Below are 9,924 nucleotides of genomic sequence, written 5' to 3' on the forward strand. Positions count from 1 at the left end.
TTATCAGATGTCGCTTTGCAAATATTTCCTCCTAGTCTGTGTCTTAACGGTTGTCTTTCACAAGGCATGAGTTTTTCATTTTAAGGAAGTCTAGCTGACCAGTTCTTTCACGGATTACCACTTGGGTGTCGTCTCTGAAAAACTGATGTCAAAACTTAGGCCATGGGGCCAGCGCTGTGGTGTAGCAGGTAAAGCCGCCGCCTGCAGTGCCAGCATCCCACGTGGGCACTGGTGTGAATCCCAGCTGCCCCTCTTCCAATTCAGCTCTCTGCTATGGCCTGGGAAAGCAGTAGAAGATGGCCCAAGTCCTTGGGCCCCTACACCCGCATGGGAGACCTGGAAGAAGCTCCTGGCTCCTGGCTTCAGATTGGCTCAGCTCCAGCTGTTGCAGCCATCTGGGGAGTGAATCAGCAGATGGAAGACTTCTCTCTCTCTCTCTTTCTGTCTCTCTGTCTCTCTGCCTCTGCCACTGCTTCTCTGTAACTCTGCCTTTCAAATAAATAAGTAAAATCTTTATTAGAAAAAAAAAACCTAGGTCATGGAGATTTTCTTTGACATTGACTTCTAGGAGGTTTTTGGCTTTGTATTTTACGTTTAAACGTGATCCCTTTTGAGTTGGTTTTGGGAAGGGTGCCAGGTCTGTGCCCAGATTCTCATTCTGTAAGCGGATGCCCGGTGTTTTCAGTGCAAGACCATGCCTGCTCCATGGCCAGTGCCTCTGCAGGATTTTAGGCCCAGGAGTGACCAGATGTGAACCACACTTAGAGGATCGCACGACGCGGCTCCAGGTAGAGGTGTTAAGCAGGCAATAGACACTCTGACAGGCTGGGGCGTGAGAGGTCTGGCTGGATGAGGTAGGGCTGACAACAGCCCATCGGTGGGCTCTGGGGCGGGGAGACTACACAGGACCGCGGAGGACGGAGCAGGGTCAGGAAAGGGAAAGCCGCCCAAGAACTGACCTTGAGTCACTTCCTCCTTTCCAGGGCAGGATGGGGGAGAACCTGCAAAAGAGAATGAGACAGGACACCCAGGAGGCCGCCCAGGTGAATGTCCAGAGGGCCCTGGCTCCCTGCTGGGGATGGGCGGTGCTCCGAGGGGAAGCCACGCCCAGAGCGCTGGGTGGGGGAGGGGGTCCGCAGGGCTAGTCCTTGGGACTGCCAGGCCCAGGGAGGAAGGCAGAAGCTCCGATGGTGACAGGAAGGCATCAAGGGCACAGCCCGTCCCTCACGGTTTGAGGTAAATTTGCCCTGCCTGGATCATAAACCCATTATGGGCATTTGAACTGCCAAGCAGGCAGTCCGTTCCCACACCCATCTTCCACGCTATTGCACCCGTATTTAAAAGGAAAAATGCCACTTCTAACCTGATTGCGTGCAGCTTGTTTAGAGGGTTGAGAAAAGGTTTCTGTTTGAATTAATTACGAGGGGAAAAGATACAATGCACGCGTACAGATTCAGCGTCGTTAATACGAAAACCCCAAATCCAGAACTGTAAAAATTCAAAACTTCCTGATGCCCCAAGTGGGAAATTCCATCCCTGGGTCGTGCGTCGGGTAGCAGAGAAAGGCAGGTGCACTAAAAACACTTGTAGAAAATGGTCTTCCAGCTGTGTGTTTAAGGTGTACATGAAACAGAAGTGAGTTTTGTGTTTATAACTGGCTCCCACCCCCCAAGATAGCTCATTACGTATATGCAAATGTTCCAAACTTGAGAAAAAAAAAAACACCCCGAAATCCCAAACATTCTGGCCCCCAGCATTTTGGGATAAATGACATTGTAAAGCGGGCAAGCGCACCAGCAACATCCTGCCGCCAGAGGGCAGTGTATACGCTCTAGAGAATCTGGAGCGAGGCGAGGAGGTGGGACCCCCACGTTCTTCGGGCGGTGAAATGCAAATTTCGGCTCGAGTTTCTCTTGCTGGTATTAACAAGAAAAGCCAACCGCAGCGCGAGGTTCGCTTCTGCTGGGTGCGCTCCCCCTGGAGGGTGGGGCGGTCTTGGGGGGAGGGGGGGCAGCGGCCGCGCCCTGCGGGGTGCAGGGGAGGGGGCTTGTCCTGCACCCTCCGAGGGCTCCGCAGCGGCCTCTCAGGCGTGAGCTGGCAGCAGGCGGAGTGACGCGAGAGAGGGGGCGCCCCGGGGAAGACGAGCGGACGCCCCTCAGCCCTGCAGGCGTGAGTGGGGGAGGGGACAGCTAACTTAGGGGCGTCTCCGGGTGGGTGGCCACTGAGCTACTTTTGGGGAGATCTTGGTCTTTGGGCCGAAGAGGGGAGACCTGAGAAAGCCTCTCCCGAGTCAGCAGTGATGTACTTTGCAGGTGGCATTTCCGGAACTCCCTGGAGGGGCTCGGGGGAATGGCTGCTGACCAGCTGGGTCCGGAGCGCGCGCTCCGAGCTCGGGGCTGGGCCCTGGGGCCGGCCCGGGACACCTGCTGCGCCGGCGGCGGCGGAGCGGACGCTCGAGCCCCCGCCCGGGTGCAGCCGCCGCGCACCTGCTCTTGCGGGTGCACGAGCAGCAGCTGGGGCTCCGCCCGCGTCCGCGCCCGCGCCCGGCCTCCTGCGGCCGGGGTTCCTCTCTCAGGGGACCCGGGAGCGGGGGCCCGCGGTTTCCTCCTCTGTGGTTTCTGCGCTGTGTTCTCTTAGACCGCGACGCTTGCGGGCAGGTGGAGTTGGCACCGGGGTGCGAGCAGGGGAGGGGGCCAGGCGCCTGCTGCAGACCCGGAACGGCGGGACGGTCGGCTCCTCGCGAGGGCGCGGCCCCACCCGCGGGATCGCGCAGAGCTGCAAGTGCCAACGACCCGAGCGCCGCCCGTGGCTGTCAGTTACGATAACAGACGCGTATTGACCATCTCCACTAAGTGATCTTTTATCGTTGTGAGCATACAGCTCAGAGTCAGCGCGTCACGCGTGCTGGGTGGCTGTCGCCACGAGCTGCGGTTTCCCTCGATCCCAGCGCAAGCTCTACCCGCTGGACAAACCCGTGCCTGCCTCCCGCTTCTGCCGCTTGTGGGTCTCCATTCCACTTTCTGTTGGTATGAATTGTCTGTTCTATTTTTTTTTTAAAGCTTTATTTATTTATTTGACAGGCAGAGAGAGAGAGCGAGAGAGCGCTTTGGTCTGCGGGTTCACTCCCCAAATGGCCATCTGGCTGAAGTCAGGAGGCAGGCGCTCCTTCCAGGTCTCCCACGTGGGTGCAGGGGCCCAAGCACCTGGGCCATCCTCCGCTGCTTCCCCAGGCACATCAGTAGGGAGCCGGATCGGAAGTGGAGCAGCCGGGACAGGATGCCCCTTTGGGGTGCCAGTGCTACAGGCTTTACCCCTTGCATCACAACGTGGGCCCCAGATTTGCCTACTCTAAGTGCTTCATATAAGTGGAATCTGTGTAGCTATTTCATTTACCTGTGTTACAGTACCCAGCAAAGACTGATGGGATGGATAACACACCGCTGTGTGTGCCACTGGTGCTCCTGGGGTTGCTGGAATACAGATACCCGTTTGAGGCACTGGTTCTTTGAGTGTAGCCCTGGCAGCGGGCGGGCTGGCTTCCCACGGTCTCCGTGCTGCTTCCTGTTCTAGACCCGCGTCCAGAGCCAGTGGCTGAGAAGGCAGAGCCGGGAGTCTGTCTGTCAGTCCATCCGAGGGCTCTGCACCGCCTGCTTCTCTTCATCTCCTTAGCGCCTGGCTTTGTGTTTGGGAGGAGGTAGGAGCGGGACAGAGAGGAGACCTTCCCAGCCAGGGCGAGCTCGTTAATAAAGAGAGAGGGGCTGCCCACACTTACCCAGGGTTTGTGCGGCCCTGGCCAGCTAAGGGCATGGCGGGAGGGCGTTGCTGTGCCGGCTGGTGCGGCTTGCTTTGTCTTTTCTTCTGGGTGGTGGGGACTTGAGTTGGGTGAGGGGAAGAGCTGGGGTGGGGCGAGATGAGGGTAGGAGAAGGGTATCTCAGTGGGGCGGGGGCTGGTGTTTGCAGAAGCTGTCAGAGGCGGCATTTCCGTGGGGTGTCCTGACTGGGCGGGCTGGGCGTCGTGATAAGGGAGGGGCCTCAGGAATGCAGGCGATGGCCCCGTGGAGCAGGGTCTGGGGTCACGGGGCCAGGCAGTCCACTTCTGATAGGGTGCACGCGTGGCCCTGGCACCAGCTCGGCGTCACTTCTGCCAAATTCTGCTAGCCAAGCAGAACCGGGAGCCCACCTGGCAGGGAGAGGCGGCGTGACTGCAATGCCTCCCGCTTCCTTTGCGAGGTTGACCTTGCCCACCATCTTGCCTCCTGCCTCTGGCCCCAGTGACCTGGCTGCTTTCCAGAAATTCTAGGAACATTCTCCCTACTTTCTAAGGTACAGCATTCAGCTCCCTCCAACCCTGTAGCCAAGACCCTGTAGGGGTCTAACTTGTCCACTCAGCAGACAGTGTGCTAGCCAAGCCAGGCCAGGCCCGAGCGCCGCCTGGAAGCTTCTGGCTTCCCCTCTCCCCTCCCACAGCAATCTCAGCAGGGAAAACGGTAGACAGAGGGGTGTTGAGGTGGATTTGTTCCTGAGAGGAGGAGCGTGGTGGGGCCAGAGGCGCGGGTCACCACACAGACCCCGGGAGTCGGGTGAAAACAGGCCAGAGGCGAGCAGCTGGCAGACTCGTTTATTTCAGTTGCTACAGCAGCTTATATAGCCAAGACAGCCAATCCGGTCAAGGGGTGATCTATGCCCTAACCAATCACAGCCTGTTGCCAGGCAGTTTCTGTTGCTAGTGGCCATCTTGGCATGGCCTTCTCATTCCACTACAGAGGGGTTCCTTCCCTGCACTGTAAACTGCTTCTCACCCGGAAGCAGCTCTGGTCCTGTTAGGTCAAGCACACTTTCCTGGCCTCTTGCCCCTGCCCCGGTGGACCCCCTGAGCTGCCCCCGCTCCTGCCCTGGGTTGAGGCTCTCCCTGGCCCTCCAGGCCTTCATGCCACAGGTCCTTCTCCTCGTCCCTGCCACCGCATTCCCAGGAGAGATGAGAAACTCAGAAACCGGAAAAGAGACCCCTGTGTGTTCATAACACTGCCAGCTCACCTTTGGCTCTCTGGGCGAGTCGGTTCAGACCTGCTGTTCTGACCCCGGGAGCCTTGTGGGGAATCCCAGACTGGACCAAGGAGAACACAGATAATTCCGATGGTGGCTTGTCCCCGTCGCACTCTGAGGCTAGGAAGGGCAGGACCAGGCGGCCCGCAGGGGGGCAGCTGACAGCCGAGGCGCTCTCTCTGGTAGTGGGCTTTTCCTGTTTGCTACTTACTTATGACTAGGTTGGTTCCTGGATTTCTTTGAACTGGGTTATAAAACCAGCTCTAGACTGTGAAGGAGGGAAAGCTGAGCTCTGAGAAGTGAGGTAGAAAGTGGCAGCTGCTGTGGGAAGACACGGCCCCTGACTTGGGTGTGATGGAACCGTGTGAAACCGGGTGTGTTTTGCAGGCTTTGCATCGTCTCTGGTGTAGCCTGGGAGTGTCACTCCTGGGTCACCGGGTGGCTTCAGCAGCTGTGGTTGGTTTTCTCCAGTACTGATGCCCACGCCATCAGTGATACCCAGGTTTGCCGTTCATTCCCTTCTTCTCAACATGTGACAGTGTCCATTTTTTTAAAAATAAAGATTTTATTTATTTGTTTGAAAAGCAGAGAGAGAGAGAGAGGCAGAGAGAGAGAGTCTTTCATCTACTGGTTCACTCCCCAAGTGGCCACAACAGCCAGAGCTGGGCCAGGCTGAAGCCAAGAGCCAGGAGCTCCATCTGGGTCTCCCACATGGAGACAGGAATCCGAGCACTTGGGCCGTCACTTGCTGTTTCCCAGCTGCGTTAGCAGGGAGCTGGATCAGAAGCAGAGGAGCTGGGAGTCACCCCAGGCTCTCCTCCGTAGCAGGCCAGCATCCCAAGCTTAACTCACCGCACTGAAGCGTCCGAGCTGGGATTTATGGTTTTTGTTAAACTGTAACTGTTTCTCTTCTACAGATTTTATGAACAGAACTTGTTTGGAAGCACATACTAGGGTTAATAGCAAATAAGATACCTCATTATCAAAATGTACACTTTCCAATGAAAGGTTCATTTTAATAATTTGCTGGGTTTTTTGGAAGTTAAAGAAGATGTGCTTTATTGATTTCCATGATATATTTTTAACCAACACACAATGACTTAAATGACAGAAGTTTGTTGTCAAATATGGGAAGCATCCAAACAGGGTAGCCTGGGAAGCTGAGTGGACTGGAGACAGATGGGGAGGCACAAGGAAGTATGTTTATTTTGTTGCAAAATATTTTTGAGGGGCCAGAAATTTGGCACAGCGGTTAAGCCTCTGCCTGCGACACCTGCATCCCATAGGGGCTCTGGTTCAAGTTCTGGGTGCTTCACTTCCTGATCCAGCTCTAATGCACCTGGGAAAGCAGCGGAAGATGGCCCAAGTGCTTGGGCCCCTGTACCCACCCACATGGGAGACCCAGATGAAACTCTTGGCTGCTGGCTTCAGCCTGGCCCAGCACTGGCCGCTGTAGTCCTTTGGGGAGTGAACCAGCAGATGGAAGATCTCTTTCTCCTTCTTTCTGTAACTCTGCCTTTCAAATAAATCAATCTTAAATTTTTTTTGGAAATCCATGCATAATTATTCCATGAACTTTTTGAAGCCCTGGGCGCCTGCACACGTAACACCTTGACTTCACGGGGTGATGTCCCGTGCACCTGTTGCCATGCTGTCTTCTGCAACACACAGAGGGCTGAACACTCTGCTGGCTGGTAGCGCTGTCCTTTGGGCACTTGTGGAAAAGGTCTCAGCAGACAACTCTTCTCCGTCTCGTCCGTGTCAGAAAGGACAACTTCAGATGAAAATGTCCTCCAGCGTGTCATTGGCGAATGGCAGTCTTTTCCAAATAAGAAGGTATTTTTTTCCCCAGACAACCTGAAGAGGTGAGTTGGGTTACTGTTTTATCCCTGTCTTGTCAATCAGGCAATCATGGTGTATGAACATTGATCGCTGGGTTTTGCAGTCTCAATGAGACTTAAAGCTTGACTCCTGGACACACAAAGCTCAATTCTAATAAAGAGACGTGCCTAAATCAGACAGTGGAGGATGGCCCAAGTGCTGGGGCCCTTGCACCCATGTGGGAGACCCAGAAGAAGCCCCTGGCTCCTGGCTTTGGCCTGGTCCAGCCCTGCTGTTGTGGCCATTTGGGGAGTAAACCAGTGGCTGGAAAACCTCTCTCTCCATCTCTTCCTCTGTAACTCTGCCTCTAGAATAAGTGATAATAATAAAGTACAGGCCGGCACCGTGGCTCACTTGGTTAATCCTCCGCCTGCGGCGCTGGCATCCTATATGGGCGCCGGGTTCTAGTCCCAGCTGCTCCTCTTCCAGTCCAGCTCTCTGCTGTGGCCTGGGAGGACAGTAGAGGATGGCCCAGGTGCTTGGGCCCTGCACCCCATGGGAGACCAGGAGGAAGCACCTGGCTCCTGGCCTCGCATTGGTGCAGTGCTGGCCGTGGCAGCCATTTGGGGAGTGAACCAACGGAAAGAAGACCTTTCTCTCTCTCTCTCTCTCTCTCTCTCTCTCTCAAAAAAATACAGGCATGTGAGAACTGCTGGAGGACTTGCTGCTGCATGACCTGGGCCTCTCCCCTCCAGCCTCTGATGTGTTTCCTCGCTGCCTGTCCACATCCGGCATTGATGGCAGTGTCTCTAAAGCAAGTGGGATGGCTGCTGTCAGAGACAGGCCCCTGCTTGCTGATTCACTTGAAGACATTTATTTCTTGCCCACACAACCAGTGCAAGGCAGGTTCTTCTTGCTGGAGAGCTTTGATCCACACAGTCTTATAGGAACTCTGGCTGATGGTGGTTCTGCCATTGTCACCAAGTGGCTTCCAAGGTCTTCATGGCTGAAGCCGAGGCAGAGGTACCAGAAACAGCAGGAAGCTGGGATTGGTGGCAGGGCCAGGACTTGAACTCAAGTACCCAACCAACACCCTTAAGTACTTGGCCAGGTGCTCGTCCATCAGATACGATTTTAAACCTTTCACTCATAATACATAAATTCATTTAAAATTCAAAATTACCCATTCCGACTATGAAAATTCCCTATTTGAATGGGGACATGTGTGCTGGAGAAATAATTTCTGTACCAACCAGAAATGATCATTTCTGAGGCTCAGCCGATTGTCCTGAAAGAGGTCGTCCGCTTCCAGTAGGTGGCGCTCTTCCTCCCGCGATGAGCACATTGCCTCTGGTGGCAGAGTGGCTGATAAAGAAATGATGGGCCCTTCTAGGTTGAGACTTTTTTTCTATTTGAACAGTTTAATAAGTTTCTTAATCATGTAGTTTATAGCTTGCTTATGTCTTACGCAATTTTATGTCATACTTTAAGCTATATATTTCAATGAATAAAATGTACATTTTTCACCTTGGTCCCTTGCTTTTTTGTTGTTTACAAAGTTAATCAGAGTGAGCTGCACAGGAATCGCTACATGAATGACATCCGAGAGATGAGACGAGAGACGGGGAGGATTCCTCCCCAGTTGCTGTCAGAGCACTGGGAGGCGTTTCTACAGTTACTGTTACTGATAATCCCGTTACACTGTGCCAAAGCCTGCAGACATCAGAATGCTCACCAAGGTTCCTCTGCATCCCATGCTTCCCAAATGACTGGAAGCCGCTTCACCATAGGTCTGTTTTACAATACATTCAATTTTTAGGGTAGTAGCAGGGCTTCCAGAAAAAAAATCTAAAGCATGGCTCAAAGAATATGCAATTGGTCCATGGCCTCAGGATCCTGAGTTCCAGGAAGCCCCTCTGTAGAGGCACGGCCTTGGCATTCACTCCTTCCGTCATGGTGCCAAGTAGCAGCAGGACCAGCAGTACGCTTCGGCCAGCAGAAGTCCGCCATCCTTATCAGACTTGCACAGACAGCTCACACCAAGGGCAAAGGTGCCAGCTGCCCGTGTCCCTTGTCCTCAGGGAAGCATGGAAATGAAAAAGGGGCTGGTGACATAGGATGCGGCAGGAGTGATGGCACGCGTTCATGATGCGGCCAAGGGGTTTCACGTCTCACCAGAACTTGGGGAGTGAGGAGGAACAGTCACGGCAGCCCCCAGGGAAGGTGCAGAAGAGTGGGAGAGGGCCCGGGGTGCAGCTCCTTTTGGGCCCCCAGCGCACGTTCTGCCAGCGCTTCCGTCAGCTGCAGTTAAGTTTTTCCTGTGTGGTCTACATGCAGAGGAATCAGAGACCAGAATACGCCAACTCAAAACCTGCCGCTTTGGCAGAAGGGTTATTTTGAGAAACAGCAGATATGGGAAAAACTCCAGAAGCAGAAAATCTTCATTCCTTAAGGGCTCCCATGTACCAGCAAGAGAAGGATTCTATCACCGGATAAGGCGCCCTAAATTTGTCCCACAAACCAAACTCTTGTGTACCATACCTTTCCTGGTCACCCCCATACCTGGTCTTTGCACACCCTCCTTGCTTTTTTAGCTGGATGGTATTTGAGCTTGACTTACAAGCCACCTCTCTGAGAGCTGCTACTGTCCCTGCATATTGCCCATGTCCGTATAGTCATGTGCTCCATAATGGTGTTTTAGCCAACAATGGGCAGTATCTATAAGGGCAGCCAGCGATGTTATGCTATCCTAACACCACGGTGCCAGGCATTACTCGTGTCTGCAGTGATGCTGGGACAAACAACTTTCCCGTGCCACTAGGTGTAGAAAAGAACAGCAGGTGCAATGATGCACAGGACGTAACATTTAATATTGACAATAAATGACTGTGGTACTGGTTTATGCTTTTACTAGTCTCTGCTTTTGTTGTTATTTTAAAGTGTATACCTACTTATAAAAAATGATTTGTGATTGTATCAAGAGGCAACATGGAGCAACTGACCTACACCATCCAGGCAGAGCCATTCTCCAACAGAATGAAGACTTGTCAGGGGTTTTAG

The 9,924-nt window shown here is 53.9% G+C and overlaps 1 long non-coding RNA gene across 1 annotated transcript; it reads left to right on the top strand.

Moving 5' to 3' along the window:
• Positions 1-2,883: 2,883 nt before the first annotated feature.
• Positions 2,884-8,394, top strand: LOC108176896 (uncharacterized). The gene is made up of 3 exons (XR_001793657.4): positions 2,884-3,026; positions 6,629-6,908; positions 7,563-8,394. It is a non-coding gene; the product is annotated as an uncharacterized LOC108176896 (long non-coding RNA).
• Positions 8,395-9,924: the final 1,530 nt, after the last annotated feature.

The sequence above is a fragment of the Oryctolagus cuniculus genome, chromosome 3 (genome assembly GCF_051225735.1).
Source record: "Oryctolagus cuniculus isolate XC-2025 breed Fujian yellow rabbit chromosome 3, ASM5122573v1, whole genome shotgun sequence".
Classification (NCBI taxonomy): Eukaryota; Metazoa; Chordata; class Mammalia; order Lagomorpha; family Leporidae; genus Oryctolagus; species Oryctolagus cuniculus.